The sequence below is a fragment of the Grampus griseus genome, assembly GCF_964374135.1.
Source record: "Grampus griseus genome assembly, chromosome: X".
Lineage (NCBI taxonomy): Eukaryota > Metazoa > Chordata > Mammalia > Artiodactyla > Delphinidae > Grampus > Grampus griseus.
In genome coordinates, this window is record NC_138999.1 from 65863160 (window position 1) to 65881847 (window position 18688).

Here is an 18688-nt window from a genome sequence, read left to right on the forward strand (position 1 = left end):
AAGCTTATGAGAAGGATAGGTGTTAGCTCTTCTCTAACTGTTTGATAGAATTCTCCTGTGAAGCCATCTGGTCCTGGACTTCTGATTACTGGAAGATTTTTCATCACAGTTTCATTTTCAGTGCTTGTGACTGGTCTCTTCATATTTTCTATTTCTGGTTCATTCTAGGAAGGTTGTACTTTTCCAAGAATTTGTCTGTTTCTTCCAGGCTATCTATTTTTTTTTTTCTTGGCATATATTTGCTTGTAGTAGTCTCTTTTGGTCCTTTGTATTTCTGCAGTGTCAGTTGTAACTTCTCCTTTTTCATTTCTAATTTTACTGATTTGAGTCCTCTCCCTTCTTTCCTTGATGAATCTGGCTAAATGTTTATCGAGTTTGTTTATCTTTTCAAAGGACAAAGTTTTAGTTTTATTGATCTTTGCTACTGTTTTCTCTGTTCTTATTTCATTTATTTCTGCTCTGATCTTTAAGATTTCTTTCCTTCTACTAAACTTTTTTTGGTTGTTGTTTTTTTTTCTCTAGTTGCTTTAGGTATAAAGTTAGGTTGTTTATTTGAGATTTTCTTGTTTCTTGAGGTAGGAATGTATTGCTATAAACTTCTCTCTTAGAACTGCTTTTGCTGCATCCCAGATGTTTTGTATCGTCGTGCCTCCATTGTCATCTGTTTCTAGGTATTTTTTAAATATCCTCTTTGATTTCTTCAGTGATATCTTCGTTATTAATAATATATTGTTTAGCCTGCATGTGTTTGTATTTTTTACAGATCTTTTCCTGTAATGGATATCTAATCTCACAGCATTGTGGTCGGAAAAGATACTTGATATAATTTCAATTTTCTTAAATCTACCAAGGCTTGATTTGTGACCCAAGATATGATCTATCCTGGAGAATGTTCCATGAGCACTTGAGAAAAATGTGTATTCTGTTTTTGGTTGGAGTGTCCTATAAATATCAATTAAGTCCATCTTGTTTAAGGTATCATTTAAAGCTTGTGTTTCCTTACTTATTTTCATTTTGGATGATCTGTCCATGGATGAAAGTGGGGTGTTAAAGTTCCCTACTATGAATGTGTTACTGTCGATTTCCCGTTTTATGGATGTTAGTATTTGCCTTATGTACTGAGGTGCTCCTATGTTGGGTGCATAAATATTTACAATTGTTATATCTTCTTCTTGGATCAATCCCTTGATCATTATGTAGTGTCCTTCTTTGTCTCTTCTAATAGTCCTTATTTTAAAGTCTATTTTGTCTGATATGAGAATTGCTACTCCAGCTTTCTTTTGGTTTCCATTTGCATGAATATCTTTTTCCATCCCCTTACTTTCTGTCTGTATGTGTCTCTAGGTCTGAAGTGGGTCTCTTGTAGACAGCATATGTAACAGTCTTGTTTTTGTATCCATTCAGGCAATCTGTGTCTTTTGGTGGGAGCATTTAGTCCATTTACATTTAAGGTAATTATTGATATGTATGTTCCTATTCCCATTTTCTAAATTGTTTTGGGTTCTTTATTATAGGTCTGTTCCTTCTCTTGTGTTTCTTGTCTAGAGAAGTTCCTTTAGCATTTGTTGTAAAGCTGGTTTGGTGGTGCTGAACTCTCTCAGCTTTTGCTTGTCTGTAAAGGTTTTAATTTCTCCATCAAATCTGAATGAGATCCTTGCTGGGTAGAGTAGTCTTGGTTGCAGGTTTTTCTCCTTCATCACTTTAAGTATATCATGCCACTCCCTTGTTGCTTGTAGGGTTTCTGCTGAGAGATCAGCTGTTAACCTTATAGGGATTCCCTTGTGTGTTATTTGTTGTTTTTCCCTTGCTGCTTTTAATATGCTTTCTTTGTATTTAATTTTTGACAGTTTGATTAATATGTGTCTTGGCATATTTCTCCTTGGATTTATCCTGTATGGGACTCTCTGTGCTTCCTGGACTTGATTAACTATTTCCTTTCCCATATTAGGGAAGTTTTCAACTATAATCTCTTCAAATATTTTCTCAGTCCCTTTCTTTTTCTCTTCTTCTTCTGAAACTCCTATAATTCAAATGCTGGTGCGTTTAATGTTGTCCCAGAGGTCTCTGAGACTGTCCTCAGTTCTTTTCATTCTTTTCTCTTTATTCTGCTCTGCAGTAGTTATTTCCACTATTTTATCTTCCAGGTCACTTATCCGTTCTTCTGCCTCAGTTATTCTGCTATTGATCCCATCTAGAGGACTTTTAATTTCATTTATTGTGTTGTTCATCATTGTTTGTTTCATCTTTATTTCTTCTAGGTCCTTGTTAACTGTTTCTTGCATTTTGTCCATTCTATTTCCAAGATTTTGGATCATATTTACTATCATTATTCTGAATTCTTTTTCAGGTAGACTGCCTATTTCCTCTTCATTTGTTAGGTCTGGTGCATTTTTATCTTGCTCCTTTATCTGCTGAGTGTTTTTCTGTCTTCTCTTTTTGCTTATCTTACTGTGTTTGGGGTCTCCTTTTTTCAGGCTGCAGGTTCGTAGTTCCCACTTTTTTTGATGTCTGTCTCCAGTGGCTAAGGTTGGTTCAGTGGGTTGTGTAGGTTTCTTGGTGGAGGGGACTAGTGCCTGTGTTGTGGTGGATGAGGCTGGATCTTGTCTCTCTAGTGGGCAGGTTCACGTCTGGTGGTGTGTTTTGGGGTGTCTGTGGTCTTATTATGATTTTGGGCAGCCTCTCTGCTAATGGGTGGGGGTGTGTTCCTGTTTTGCTAGTTGTTTGGCATAGGTTTTCCAGCACTGTGGCTTGCTGGTCGTTGAGTGAAGCTGGGTGCTGGTGTTAAGATGGAGGTCTCTGGGAGATTTTCGCCATTTGATATTATGTGGAGCTGGGCAGTCTCTTGTTGACCAGTGTCCTGAAGTTGGCTCTCCTACCTCAGAGGCAGAGCCCTGACTCTTGGCTGGAGCACCAAGAGCCTTTCATCTCCACAGCTCAGAATAAAAGGGAGAAAAAGTAGAGAGAATTGGTAGAAGTATGAAGAAAGAAAGATAGAAAGGAGGGAAGGATGGAAGGAAGGAGGGAAGAAAGAAAGAAAGAAGCAAAGAAGGAAAGAAGGCAAGAAGGAAAGAAAGGAGGGAGGGAGGGAGGGAGGAAGGAAGGAGAGAAAGAAGGAAAAATACAGAAAGAAAGAAGATACAGTAAAATAAAATAAAGTATATTAAAGTTATTGAATTAAAAAATACTTATTTAAAAAAGAAAAAAAAAGTGATGGATAGAACCTTAGGACAAATGTTGGAAGCAAAGCTATATAGATAAAATCTTACACAGAAGCATACACATACACCCTCACAAAAAGAGGTAAAGGGGAAAAAATCATAAATCTTGCTCTCAGAGACCACCTCCTCAATTTGGGATAATTCGTTGTCTAAAGGAGGGAAGGAAGGAAGGAAAGAAAGAAAGAAAGAGAGAACGAAGGTAAAGTATAATAAAGTTATTAAAATTAAAATTAATTATTAAGAAAAATTTTTTTTAAAAAAACCGTGGACGGATAGAACCCTAGGACAAATGATGGAAGCAAAACTATACAGGCAAGATCTCACACAGAAGCATACACATACACATACACATTCACAAAAAGAGGAAAAGGGGAAAAAAATCATAGATCTTGCTCTCGAAGCCCACCTCCTCAATTTGGGATGACTCGTTGTCTATTCATGTATTCCACAGATGCAGGGTACATCAAGTTGATTGTGGAGCTTTAATCTGCTGGTTCTGAGTCTGCTGGGAGAGATTTCCCTTTCTCTTCTTTGTTCTCACAGCTCACAGGGGCTCAGCTTTGGATTTGGCCCTGCTTCTGCGTGTAGGTCGCTGGAGGGCATCTGTTTTTTGCTCAGACAGGACGGGGTTAAAGGAGCCGCTGATTCGGGGGTTCTGGCGCACTCAGGCCGGGGGGGAGGGAGGGGCACTGCGTGCGGGGCGGGCCTGCGGCGGCAGAGACCGGCGTGACGTTGCACCAGCCTGAGGCCCGCCCTGAGTTCTCCCGGGGAAGTTGTCCCTGGATCCCGGGAACCTGGCAGTGGTGGGCTGCACAGGTTCCGCGGAAGAGGGGTGTGGATAGTGACCTGTGCTCGCACACAGGCCCTTTGGTGGTGGCAGCAGCAGCCTCAGCATCTCCCGCCCGTCCCTGGGGTCCGTGCTTTTAGCCGCGGCTCGCGCCCGTCTCTGGGGTTTGTGCTTTTAGCCGCGGCTCGCGCCCGTCTCTGGATCTCCTTTAAACAGCGCTCTTAATCTCCTTTCCTCGAGCACCAGGAAACAAAGAGGGAAGAAAAAGTCTCTTGCCTCTTCGGCAGGTGCAGACTTTTCCCCGGACTCCCTCCCAGGTAGCCGTGGTTCACTAACCCCTTTAGGCTATGTTCAAGCCACCAACCCCAGTCCTCTCCCTGCGCTCCGACTGAAACCGAAACCCGAGCCTCAGCTCGCAGCCCCGCCCGGCCCGGCGGGTGAGCAGACAAGCCTCTCGGGCTGGTGAGTCCCGGTCGGCACCGATCCTCTGTGCGGGAATCTCCCCGCTTTGCCCTCCGCACCCCTGTTGCTGTGCACTCTTCCGCAGCTCCGAAGCTCCCCACATCGCCTCCCGCAGTCTCCGCCCACGAAGGGGCTTCCTAGTATGTGGAAACTTTTCCTCCTTCACAGCTCCCTCCCACTGGTGCAGGTGCCGTCCCTATTCTTTTGTCTCTGTTTTTTCTTTTGCCCTACCCAGGTACGTGGGGGAGTTTCTTGCCTTTTGGGAGGTCTGAGGTCTTCTGCCAGCCTTCAGTAGGTGTTCTGTAGGAGTTGTTCCATGTGTAGATGTATTTCTGGTGTATCTGTGGGGAGGAAGGTGATCTCCGCGTCTTACTCTTCCGCCATCTTCAAGGTCCCCTCCCTTGCTGATTTTAATATGTTTTCTTTGTATTTAGTTTTTGATCATTTGATTAATATGTGTCTTGTCATGTTTCTCCTTGGATTTATCGTGTATGGGACTCTCTGTGCTTCCTGGACTTGAATAACTATTTCCTTTCCCATATTAGGGAAGTTTTCAACTATATTCTCCTCACATATTTTCTCAGTCCCTTTCTTTTTCTCTTCTTCTTCTGAGGCCCCTATAATTCGAATGTTGATGTGTTTACTGTTGTTCCAGAAGTCTCTGAGACTGTCCTCCATTCTTTTCATTCTTTTTTCTTTATTCTTCTCTACAGTAGTTATTTCCACTATTTTATGTTCCAGGTCACTTATCCGTTATTCTGCCTCAGTTATTTTGCTACTGATTCCTTCTAGAGAATTTTAAATTTCATTTATTGTGTTGTTTTTCATCATTTGTTTACTCTTGTGTTCCTCTAGGTCCTGGTTAAACCTTTCTTGTATTTTCTCCGTTCTATTTTCAAGATTTTGCATCACCTTTACTATCGTTACTCTGAATTCTTTTTCAGGTAGACTTCCTATTTCCTCTTCATTTGTTTGGTATGGTGGGTATTTACCTTGCTCCTTCATCTGCTGTGTGTTTATCTGTCTTCTCATTTTGCTTAACTTCCTGTGTTTGGTGTCTCTACTTCACCGGCTGCAGGTTCCTAGTTCCCATTGTTTCTTGTGTTTGCCTTCAGTGGCTAAGGTTGGTTTAGCGGATTGTGTAGGTTTCCTGGTGGAGGGAACTTGTGCCTGTGCTCTGGTGGATTAGGTTGGGTCTTGAATTTTTGGTGGGCAGAAAAGCATCCGGGGGTGTGTTTTGGTGTGTCTGTGAACTTTTTATGATTTTAGGCAGCCTGTCTGCTACTGGGTGGGCTTGTGTTCCTGTGTTGCTAGTTGTTTGGTATGGGCTGTTCAGTACTGTAGCTTGCTGGTTGTTGAGTAGAGTTAAGTCTTAACTCTGAGATGGAAATCTGTCAGAGAGCTTTTGCCCTTTGATATTACATGGGGCTGGGAAGTCTCTGGTGGTCCAATGTCCTGAACTCAAATCTCCCACCCCAGAGGCTCAGGCCTGACACCCGGTCAGAGCACCCAGACCCTGTCAGCCACACAGCTCTGAGCAAAATGGAGTAAAAAGAAAGAAAGAAAGAAAAATAAATAAAATAAAATTGTTATTGAAATAAAAATATTATTAAAAATGAAATAATTAAGAAGTAGTAAAAATAAAAAAAGAAGAAAGAAAGCAAGAGGGAAACCAAACCAATAAACGAATCCACCAGTGATAACAAGAACTACAAACTGTACTAAAAAAGAAAACAAAAAACACTGACAGAACCGTAGGACAAATGGGAAAAGCAAAGATGTATGAACAAACTCACACAAAGAAGCATACACATACACACTCACAAAAAAAGAAAAAGGAAAAAATATATATATATAAAGAGAGAGCAACCAAATCAATAAACAAATCCACCAATGATAATAAGCTCTAAATACTAAACTAAGATAAACATAAAACAAGAAAGAAATTAAATTGTGCAAGCAAACCCCAATTCTATAGTTGCTCTCAAAGTCCACCACCTCAATTTTGTAATGATTCATTGTCTATTCAGGTTTTCCTCAGATTCAGGGTACATCAAGTTGATTGTGGAGATTTACTCTGCTCCTCCTCAGGCTGAAAGCTGAAATTTCCCTTTTTCTTCTTTGTTTGCACATCTTCTGGGGTTCAGCTTTGGATTTGGCCCTGCCTCTGCATGTCAGTCACCTGAGGGCGTCTGTTCTCTACCCAGACAGGATGGGGTTCAAGTAGCAGCTGATGAGGGGGCTCTGGCTCACTCAGGCCTTTGGGAGGGATGGGTACAGTAGTTATAATTGGAATGTGGGGTGAGCATGTGGCAGCAGAGACCAGCATGACTTTGCAGCAGACTAAGGCATGCCATGTGTTCTCCCGGGAAAGTTGTCCCTGGATCATGGGACCCTGGCTATGGCAGGCTGCACAGGCTCCTGGGGGGGAGGTGTGTGTGTGTGGATAGTGACCTGTGCTTGCACACAGGCTTCTTGGTGGCTGCAGCAGCAACCTTAGTGTTTCATCCCCGTCTCTGGTGTCCGTGCTGATAACCGTGGGTTGTGCCTGTCTCTGGAGCTCATTTAGGTCGTGCTTTGAACCCTGTCTCCACACGCAGCCCAAAATATGTTCTCTTGCCTCTTAGGCAGTTCCAGAGTTTTTCCCGGACTTCCTCCTGGCTAGCTGTGGTGCACTAGCCTCCTTCAGGCTGTGTTCATGCAGCCAACCTCAGTCTTCTCCCTAGGACATGACCTCCGAAGCCCGAGCATCAGCTCCCATCTACCCACCACCCTGTCAGGTGAGCAGACAAGCCTCTCAGGCTCGTGAGTGCTGGTCAACACTGATTCTTTGTGCAGGAATCTCTCCGCTTTGCCCTCTGCACCCCTGTTGCTGCCCTCTCCTCCATGGCTCCAAAGCTTCCCCCCAGCCCATCCCCCATATCTGCCAGTGAAGGGGCTTCCTAGTGTGTGGAAACTTTTTTTCCTTCACAGCTCCCTCCCAGAGGTGCAGTTCCTGTCCCTATTCTTTTGGTCTCCATTTTCTCCTTTTTTCTTTTGCCCTACGCATGTACATGGGGAGTTTCTTGCCTTTTGGGAAGTCTGAGGTCTTCTGCCAACATTCAGTAGGTGTTCTGTAAGAGTTGTTCCACATGTAGATGTATTTCTGATGTATCTGTGGGGAGGAGGATGATCTTCACATCTTACTTCTCTGCCATCTGAAGGTCCTTTCTCTGCAGATGTATTCGTGAGGAGTGACAAATTCTGTGTCCTCATCTTCTGCCATCTTGACTCCTCCCCCTCTGATTTTTACATTTTAATTGGTTGTGTTTAGGGTTGAGTAGGCACTGTTTTAGACTCTATATTGCTTTCAATAGTTATCTTAAGTCTGTCGTATTTTCCTTTTAATTCTATAATTGTGAAGCAGTCTAAATGTTTTTGCAAGTGATGACAATTATAAGAGAGTATTAAAATCCCATTTATGCTTTTGTTCTGCAATCAAATGCATAAGTTATATTTCCTAATATATCAAACATTTGGGTTCTTTAACTCTCCTTTCCATGGGTAAAATAAGCTGTGTTGTAGTGACTTTTGGCTAAAAGCAAAATGTCCTGATCCAAAAGAAAGCCAAGGAAAAGAATGATGCCATACTAGGAATGAACGTATAACCTGTATAAGGGAAGATATGAGAGATGACAGAATTCCTATCTTTAGATATTTGAAGAGTGTCATGTGTAACAGGGAGTAGACTTTATTTTATTTGGCTCTAGTAGGCTGAACTAGGCTGAAATATCAGAGATGTGGATTTTTGTCTCCCTAGAAGAGAGGACTTCTAACAATTATGATTGTTAAAAATATAACCATCCACATTAATAACTTTTTCACTGAACTTGCCCTGAGAGCTAGAGCTGAAGTAGAGGCAGCCCCTTTTGCTGCATCTACCACCAGATACCCTCTAGTCTGTCACATATTCTGGTAGTTGCTTTCAATGGTTGCAAGGATAGTCTCAATAAATGTGAATGTCTGAAGCTACTGTAATTCTGTTAATTAATACAGATCTTTAAAGTTACTGAAGCTTCTGAAAGTTCCATGCTATATAAGCAGAACTAATTGTGCCCTCAGCCAAATTCTGAAGGAGACAAAGTTTATCTGAGTTGTAATATCTTTTCCAAGCCCCTATCTTTCAAGGCCTAGTGACCTGCCAGCCCTTTCCCAGACCTTTATCCCATGTTTCATTCCTAAATGTTCATCGACTAACCTCAGCAGTCATCTAATCCCTGATAAGGTTGTCTTTCAAAATAGATTGAGTTTTATCTCTCTCAGCATTGAGGATAGGAAAAGGTGGATCTCAAACTTTGAAAATACAGATAGAGATAATTGTAAAACTGAATGTAAAACAAGAATTTTGAAATGTATGTTTGGCAGCTATTTGCCAGGAAGACTTACTTTTTGGTTATCTCTGCAAGTTTGATTACTTCCTCTGACTACTAAGGGAACAACCTGACTGGAGTTATTGCCAAAACACTGGTCTTTTTGGTTCTGAAAATATCTTCAACAGTACTGTTATCCAGTTGTAGATTGGCAAGATATTTTCACCTTACATAGAAAAGACCTTTTGAGTTTATGAAAGTTCACACTTGAATACCTCTTTGGTAGAATAAAAATACATTTGTATACCCAAACATGGACTGATATGCCCTTGACCCTATTTTTCTCTATTTTCTGCAGAAATTATCATTCTGATACTTTCCCTAAGGAAGGAACACAAATTCTCAAGATGGGAAATAACAGCGCAAACAGTATAAGAGCAAAGTGCACTGATCTTCAAATGTCATTTCAGTACTCTCTCTGTGCAACCACCTATATCCTCATATTTATCCCTGGTCTACTGGTTAACAGTGCAGCCTTGTGGGTTTTGTGCCGCTTCATCAGCAAGAAAAATAAAGCCATCATTTTCATGATCAACCTCTCTGTGGCTGACCTTGCTCATGTGCTGTCCTTACCCCTCCGGATTTACTATTACATCAGCCACCACTGGCCTTTCCAGAGGGCCCTTTGCCTGCTGTGCTTCTACCTAAAGTATCTCAACATGTATGCCAGCATTTGTTTCCTGACATGCATCAGCCTTCAGAGGTGCTTCTTTCTCCTCAAGCCTTTCAGGGCCAGAGACTGGAAGCGTAGGTATGATGTGGGCATCAGTGCTGCCATCTGGGTCATCATGGGGACTGCCTGTTAGCCACTTCCAATTCTGAGAAATGTTGGATTAGCCTACAATACTGAATCCTGCTTTTCCAATTTAGGGCTTCAACATATTAGCATGGTGTCTACTATTGGCATGGTAACTGTAGCTGAACTTGGAGGGTTTGTCTTACCTGTTGTAATTATTACTTATTGCACATGGAGAACAAGAAAAATTTTACAGGAATTCCAAGTTCCCCCTCAGAATACCAAAGAGAGAAAAAAGGCTTTGTGGATGGTCCTGTTGTGTGCAGTGGTATTCATTGTTTGTTTCACACCCTACCACCTCAACTTCCCTTTCTTTATGATGGTGAAGCAACGAATCTTTTCAAACTGCTCCTTTATTAAGAGCACTCTATTTTTCCACATAATTTCCCTGTGTCTTGCAAATTTAAATTGCTGTTTTGATCCAGTTGTATATTATTTTGTGACCTCAAAATTTCGTGATGGATTTTCAAAACATGGTAGTTTGGTTCTTCAGTCATGTGTGAAATGCAAGGATGGTGCTTTGGATATTCAACATAGGAAGGAGGATCTTCAAACTCTCTCTTGAATTTATGGATGATTCCAAAACAATATAATCAAATAATTACCAAAAATAATCTATATGCTCTATCAGTTTATCTATGTCACCTTGAAGATCTTTCTTAAAAATAATGGTACCCTTAAGTGCCTTAATGAAACATGGCTCCCTTCCCTTAATCCTCAATATGATTTTTCTGGAAAAAAATATTAAAGCCTATATTTTCTGTCCAAATGGCAATATTGTTCTATGGAGCATATGAGAAAATAACTTTATTTACACAAAAGGATGAACAACAGAATGAATTACACCCCTGTTCCTCAGCAATAGGTCCAAAATTTTCACCTTCCCCTGCTATAAACAAAATGCAAATTGAAAATACATGAACATAGATGAATTGTCTACACATTTAAAAATGTACAGGAGAACAGTACTATCCTTGCTTTATCAAGAAGTTATACACAGGTGGAGTGGCCAAGATGGCAGAGTAGGAAGACCCTGATCTCAACTCCTTCCACAGGCACACCAAAATTACAAATACTTACAGAGCAACTATTGATGAGAACAACCTGAACACTAGCAGAAAAGATATTTTACAACTAAAGATGTAAAGAAGGAACCACAACAAGATGGGTAGGAGAAATGGAGGCACAGTATAGTCAAGAGCCATACCCCTGGATATGTGACCCACAAACAGGAGAATAATTACAATTGCAGAGGTTCTCCACAAGGAATGAAGTGTCTGAGCCCCACATTGAGCTCCCCAGCCCAGAGATCCTGTACTAGAAAGACAAGACTCTAGACTGTTTGGCTTTCAAGGCCAGTCAGGCTTAGTTTCAGGAGAGCTGAAGGGCTGTGGGAAATAGAGACTGTACTCTTAAAGGGTATACACAAAATCTCACAAGCTCTGAGACCCAGGGCAGAAGCAACAATTTGAAATAAACTTGGGTTAGACCCACTTGCTGATCTTGGAGAGCCTCCCAGAGAGGATGCAATTTGGACTCACCCTAGGGACATTGACACTGACAGCAGCTATTTTTGGAAACTCATCCTACCATGAGTGCACTGATGCTGGCAACACCATTTTGGGGTCTTCCCTCTAGCAGGCTGGCTGATTTAGGACCCCCTGAGCTTCCAAGGACTTGGCCTTATTCACACAGCACACAAGATCCAACCCAACACACAACAGGCCAACACCAGGTCTGTGAAATCAAGGCCCCAGAGCCAGAGTAACCAAGACCCAGCTCCACCCACCAGTGGGCCAGCACTAACCCTGGGGTCCAGCCTTACCTCCCAGGGATGAGAATTAGCCCTGGGATATTTGGGTCCCAGCCCTTCCCAAATGTGGGTGGACATCAACTCTGGGACCCCCTGCACACTGCAGGCAGATATGCCAGGATTCAGTTGTGCCCATTGGGCCAGAACTAGCCCAAGGACCCTCTTGGTCCCAGCTCCACCCACCATTGAGTTGACACTATCTCTGGGACTCCAGACCATAGTCAGAGACCCCAGGTCCTAACTCTACACACAAGGAGCTGGTAGTATCCCTGGGACCAAGCCTTACCCACTAGTGGGAAGGCACCAGTGTCAGGATGCCTAAGGCACCATATCCTCCCATGAGGATGTTGAAACCAGCTCCAGGACGCTGAGCCCCTCAGCCACATGCCCTTGGCCATGGCCCAGCTCAACAGCAGGTGGATACTAGCTCCAGGATCCTAACCCTGCAGCCAGTCACCTTGTGACATAGCCCAACTCACCAGTAGGCTGGCACCAGGATGAGGATTTCCCTTGTCATGCACCTAGTCATGGCAGGATTATGCCTTACCCACCAGAAGCCAGTAGTCTCCACACAAGGCAGGGGCTGGCAACCAACTGGAACAGGAGACAGCTACACCTACCAGTATCCGTAGTAGTCAGCTTATCACAGCAGAAAGACCCAGATAGCCCCTATAGGGGGCACCCTGAGAGCATATAGCTCTGGTGACAAGAAGAGAGTGTGCTGCTGTGCCCCATAGCATGTCTCCTACATAAGGCCACTTCTCTAAGATAGGGAAATATAAACAGTATACCAAATACATAGCAATAAAAACAGCAAATTAAGCAAAATGAAGTGACAGAGCAATATGTTCCAAATGAAGCAACAAGATAAAACCCCAGAAGAAGAAGTTAATTGGAGATAAGCAATCTACCCAATAAAGCATTCATGGTGGTGATCATAAAGATGCTCAAAGAACTCAGGACAAAAAGTGGGTGAACACAGTGAGAATAGTAAAGAAAAAGAGTTAGAAAATATAAAGAAGAACCAAACAGAGATGAAGAATATAATAAATGAACTAAAAATTAAACTTGAATGAATCAACAGTAGATTAGATGATACATAGGAACAGATCAGCAAAGTGGAAGACAGAGTAGTGGAAATTGTTTTAGCTAAACAGAAAAAAGAACACAGAATTTTAAAAATTGGGAACAGTTTAAGAGACCTCTGAGACAACACCAAGCATAACAACATTCTCATTATAAGGGTCCCTGAATGAGAAGAGAAAGAGAAAGTGGCAAAGAACATATTTGAAGACATAATAGCTGAAAATTTAACTAACCTGGGAAATGAAAAAAAAAAGCATCCAGGTCCAGGAAGCACAGAGACTTTGCAAGCAGGTTCAAACCAAAAATGACTACACAAAGACACACTGTAATTAAAACGAAAAAAGATAAGAAAAAAGAGAATATTAAAAGCAGCAAGGGAAAAGTAGCAAGTTACATACAATGAAATTCCCATAATACTATCATTGACTTTTATGCGGAAACTCTGCAGGTAGAGGTGTGGGCCATGATATGTTTAAAGGGATGAAGTGGAAAAAGCTATCATGAAGAATACTCAACCTGACAAGGCTAACATTCAGATTTGAAGGAGATATTAAAAGTTCTACAGGCAAGCAAAAACAAAAAGAGTTCAGGAGCACAAAACCAGATTTAAAAGAACTGTTAAAGGGATTTCTCTAAGCAGAAAAAGAAAGGCCTCAGCTAGAAATATGAAAATTACAAAATGAAAAATCTCATTGGTAAAGGCAAATATGCAGTAATAGTAGTAAATCAATGACATATAAAGCTAGAAGGAAGGTTAAAAGACAAAAGTTGTAAAATCAGCTGTATACATGATAAGTAGTTAAGGGGATACACAAAACAAAAAGATGTAAGTTATGATGTCAAAAACAATAAATGGGGGAGAAGTAAAAATTCATGGTTGGAAAAATGCATTCAAAGTTAAGAAATCAGCAACTTATATAACATACATATATATAGATTGCTATATATAAAACCCACGATAACCACAAAACAAAAATCCATAATAGATACAGAACACGAAAGACAGAAATGAATCCAAACATATCACTGAAAATATTTATCAAATCACAAGGGAAGAGACCAAAAGAAGAAGAAAGGAACAAAAAGAACTATATCTATCAATATTTATTTATTTTTTTTTATTTTTGGTTGTGTTGGGTGTTCATCACTGTGTGTGGGTTTTCTCTAGTTGCAGCAAGCGGGGTCTACTCTTCATTGTAGTGCATGGGCTTCTCATTGTGGTGGCTTCTCTTGTTGGGGAGCATGGGATCTAGGCATGCAGGCTTCAGTAGTTGTGGCACACAGGCTCTAGAGCACAGGCTCAGAAGTTGTGGCACACAGGCTCAGTTGGTCTGCTGCACTTGGGATCTTCCTGTACCAGGGCTCTAACCCATGTCCCCTGCATTGGTAGGTGGGTTCTTAACCACTGCACAACCAGGGAAGCCCAATAATTACTTTAGATTTAAATGGAATATATGCTCCAATCAAAAGACGTAGAGTCGCTGAATGGATACAAAAACAAGGCTCATATATATGTTGCCTGCAAGAGATCCCCTTAAGATCTCAAGACACATGTGGACTGAAAATGAGAAGATGGCAAAAGTTATGCCATGCAAATGGAAATGAAAAGAAAGCAGGGGTAGCACTACTTCCATCAAACAAAATAGACCTTAAAATAAAGACTGTAATAAGAGACAAAAAAAGACATTACATAATGATAAAGGGATGTATACAAGAAGAATATATAATAATTGTAAATATGTATGCACCCAACATCAGTACATAAATACATAAAGCAAATATTAACAGACATAAAATGAGAAATTGACAATATCACAATAATTGTAGGGGACTTTAACACTCCACTTACATCATTGGACTGATCATCCAGACATAAATTCAGTAAGGAAACACTGGCCTTAAATGACACATTAGATCAGCAACAGAATACAAATTATTTTCAAGTGCACATGAAACATTCTCCAGGACAGATCACATGCTAGATGAAAAAACAAGTCGTGGTAAGTTTAAGAAAATTGAAATCATATATCAACCATCTTTTCTGACCACAATGTTATGAGACTAGACTAGAAATCGATTACATGGAAAAAAAACTGCAAAAATCACAAACACATGGAGGCTAAACAATGTGCAATAAACAACCAATGGATTACTGAAGATCTCAAAGAGAAAATCAAAAGTACCTGGAGATAAGTGCAAATGAAATCACAATGATCCAAAATCTGTGGGATTCAGCAAAAGCATTTCTAAGAGAGTAGTTTATAGAAATATCGTACAGTAAGTTCCAAACATACAAACCTTCAAATCACGATCTTTCAAAGATGTGAACATGCGTTTGCATGTCTAATCATGTAAGTTAGTTCACGTGTCTGGCATACATTGTGTCATACATGCATCCTGTATGAGGGGTTGTGCTTTTGTGTACTTTATTGTACAGTACTGTATAGAGTACAGTATCTTTATTTCAAGCCCAGGAAGTCCGCAAGCCAAGTGTAAAACTAGCACTATATAGCCAATTGTGTTAGTTGGGTACCTATGCTAACTTTGTTGGACTTACGAATGCACTCTCAGGATGGAATTTGTTCGTATGTAAGGGACTTACTGTACAAGCTTTTCTCAAGAAACAAGAAAAATCTCAAATTAAACAGCCTAACCTTACACCTATAGGAACTAAGAAAAGAAGAATTAACAAAACCCAAAGTTAGTAGAAGGAAAGAAATAAAGATCAGAGCTGAAATAAATTAAATAGAGAAAGGTCAATAAAACTAAGAGTTAGTTCTTTGTAAAGATGAACCAAATCGATAAAGCTTTAGCCAGGCTCATCAAGAAAAATAGAGAGAGGACCCAAATCAATAAAATGAAAAACGAAAAAGAAGTTACATGTGACACCACAGAAATACAAAGGATCATAAGAGCTAACTATGAACAGCTATATGCCAATAAAATGGACAACATAAAAGAAATGGAAAAAATTCCTAGAAATGTACAATCTCCCAAGACTGAACAAGGAAGAACTAGAAAATACGAACAGACCAATTATCAGTAATGAAACTGAATCAGTAATTTAAAAAGCTTCCATCAAACAAAGGTCAGGAACAGATGGCTTCACAGGTGAATTCTACCAAACATGTAGAGAAGAGTTAATACTTAGTTTTCTCAAACTATTCAATAAATTTGCAGAGCACATAATGCTTCTGAACTAATTCTAAGAGGCCAGCATCACCCTGTTACCAAAACCACACAAATATATCACAAAAAAACATGAAAATTACAGGCAAATATCAGTGATGAACATAAATGCAAAAATTCTCTACAAAATATTAGCACACCAAATCCAACAATACATTAAATAGATCATACATAATTATCCAGTGGGATTTATTCCAAGGACACAAGGATAGTTCAATATCTGCAAAATAATTTGATATACCACATTAACAAATTGAAGAATAAAAATCATATGGTCATCTCAATAGGTGTAGAAAAAGCTTTTGACAAAATTCAACATCCTTTTATGATATAAAGCTCTCCAGAAAGTTGGAATAGAGGGAATATACCTCAATATAATAAAGGCTGTATATGACAAGCCCACAGATAACATACTCAATGATAAAAAGGCGAAAGCATTTATTCTAAGTTCAGGAGCAAGACAAGGATGCCCACTCTCACCACTTTTATTCAACATAATATTGAAACTCCTAGCCACAGCAGTCAGGAATCCAATGTGGAAAGGAAGAAGTAAAACTGTTATTGCTTACCAATGACATGATACTCTATATAGAAAATCCTAAAGATGTCACCAAGAAAACTATTAGAACTCACTAAAGAATTCTGTAAAGTGCAGGACACAGGATTAATATATAGGAATCTGTTGCAATTTTATACACTAAAAAGGAACTATTAGAAAAAGAAATTAAGAAAGCAATCCTATTTACTGTCACATCAAAAAGTGTAAAATACCTACGAATAAATCTAACTAAGCAGGTAAAAGACCTGTACTCTGAAAACTATAGCTCAGTGATGAATGAAACTGAAGAGGACACAAACAGATGCAAGGACATACCATGCTCATGGATAGGAAGAATGAATATTGCTAAAATGACCATACGACCAAGGCAATCTACAGATTCAATGCAATCTCTATCAAATAATAATGGCATTTTTCACAGAATTAGAACAAATAATTCAAAAATGTGTACAAAACACAAAAGACCCTGAATAGCCCAAAGTATCATGCTCCCTGATTTCAAACTATACTACAAAGCTATACTATACTACAAATCAAAACTCTATGATACAGACATACTTATATGGGCAATTAATCTATGACAAAGGAGGCATGAATATGCAATGGAGAAAAGACAGCCTCTTCAGTAAATGTTACGGAAAACTGGACAGTTACATGCAAAATAATAAAACGGGATTAATTTCTAACACCATATACAAAGGTAAACTAAAAATGGATTAAATACTTAAATGTAAGACCTGAAACCATAAAACTTCTAGAAGAAAATATAGGTAATACTCTGTGAAATCTGCATTAGCAATATTTTTTAGATGTGTCTCCTCAGGCAAGGGAAACAATAGAAAAAAATAAACAAATGGGACTACATCAACAAAAATATTTTGCACAGCAAAGGAAACTATCAATGAAATGAAAAGGCTGCATACTGAATGGGAGAAGATATTTGCAAATGATATATCTAGTAAGAGGTTAATATCCAAAATAGACAATTTACCATCAAAAAGCTAAATATTTGATTAAAACATGGGCAGAGGACCTGAATATACATTTTTCCAAAAATAACATACAGATAGCCAACAAATATATTAATATATTAAAAGATGCTCAACACCACTAATCATCAGGGAAATGCAAATAAAAACTAAAATGAGGTATAACCTCACACCTGTCCAAATGGCAATTATCAAGAGCAAAAAAATAAGTTTTGGCAAATATTGGAGAAAAGGGTACTCTCATGCACTGTTGCTGGGAATTTAAATTGGTGTGTCCACTATGGAAAAAATTATAGAGATTCCTCAGAAAGGTAAAAATAGAAGTATCATATAATCTAGCAATTTCACTCCTGGATATTTATCCTAAAAAGACAAATACAATATTTAGATATGATATGTGCACCCCTATGTTTTTGAAGCATTATTTACAATAGTCAAGATATGGAAGCAACCCAAGTGTCCATCGATAGATGAATGAATATTGAAGATGTAGTATATACATATATAATGGAATATTATTTAATCATAAAAAGAATGAAATCTTACCATTTGTGACCACGTGGGTGAGCCTAGAAAGTATTGTTTTAAGTAAAATAAGTCAGACAGAGACAAGTACTGTGTGATTTCACTTATATGTGGAATCTAGAAAACAAAACAAAACAAATGGACAAACACAACAAAACAGAAACAGAGACATAGATACAGAAAACAAATGGTGGTTGCCAGAGGGAATGGGGGTGGGAGGAGGAGAGAAATAGTTGAGGGAGACTGAGGTACAGACTTTCAATTACAAAATAAATGAATCACAAGTTTGAAATGTACAGTGTGGAGAATAATCAATAATTATGTAGTGTCTTTGTGTGGTGACAGATGGTAACTAGACTTATCATGATGATCATTTTGAAATGTATAGAAATATCAAGTCACTATGTTATGTAACAGGAACTAACATAGTGTTTTAGGTTAATTATACTTCAGAAACAAAGAATCAAACAAAGTCATAGAAAAAGAGATCATATTTGTGGTTACCAGAAGCATAGGATGGGGGCAGGGGGAATTGGTTTAAGGTGGTCATAAGGTACATATTTACTGTTATAAGATAAATAAATACTAGGGATGTAATGTACAACATGATAAATACAACTAGCACAACTGTACATCATACATGAAAATTTTTGAGAGAAAATCCTGAGTTCTCATCAGAAGGCAAACACTTTTTTCTATTCTTTATAAAATAGAAAAAAGCGAATGCTATTCTTTGTATCTATATAAGATGATGGATGTTCACTAATCTTATTGTGGTAATCATTTCGTGATGTATGTAAGTCAGATCATTGTATTGTACACCATGAACCTATACAGTGCTGTATGTCAATTATA

At 39.4% G+C, this 18688-nt stretch overlaps 1 pseudogene across 1 annotated transcript in view; it reads left to right on the plus strand.

The window, feature by feature from the left end:
* Positions 1-10265, plus strand: part of LOC309839313 (putative P2Y purinoceptor 10) — a 61408-nt pseudogene extending 51143 nt beyond the window's left edge. Inside the window, exon 2 of the transcript in view lies at positions 9175-10265. The product of the transcript in view is annotated as a putative P2Y purinoceptor 10 (transcript). The remainder of the gene's footprint in view (positions 1-9174) is intronic.
* Positions 10266-18688: the final 8423 nt, after the last annotated feature.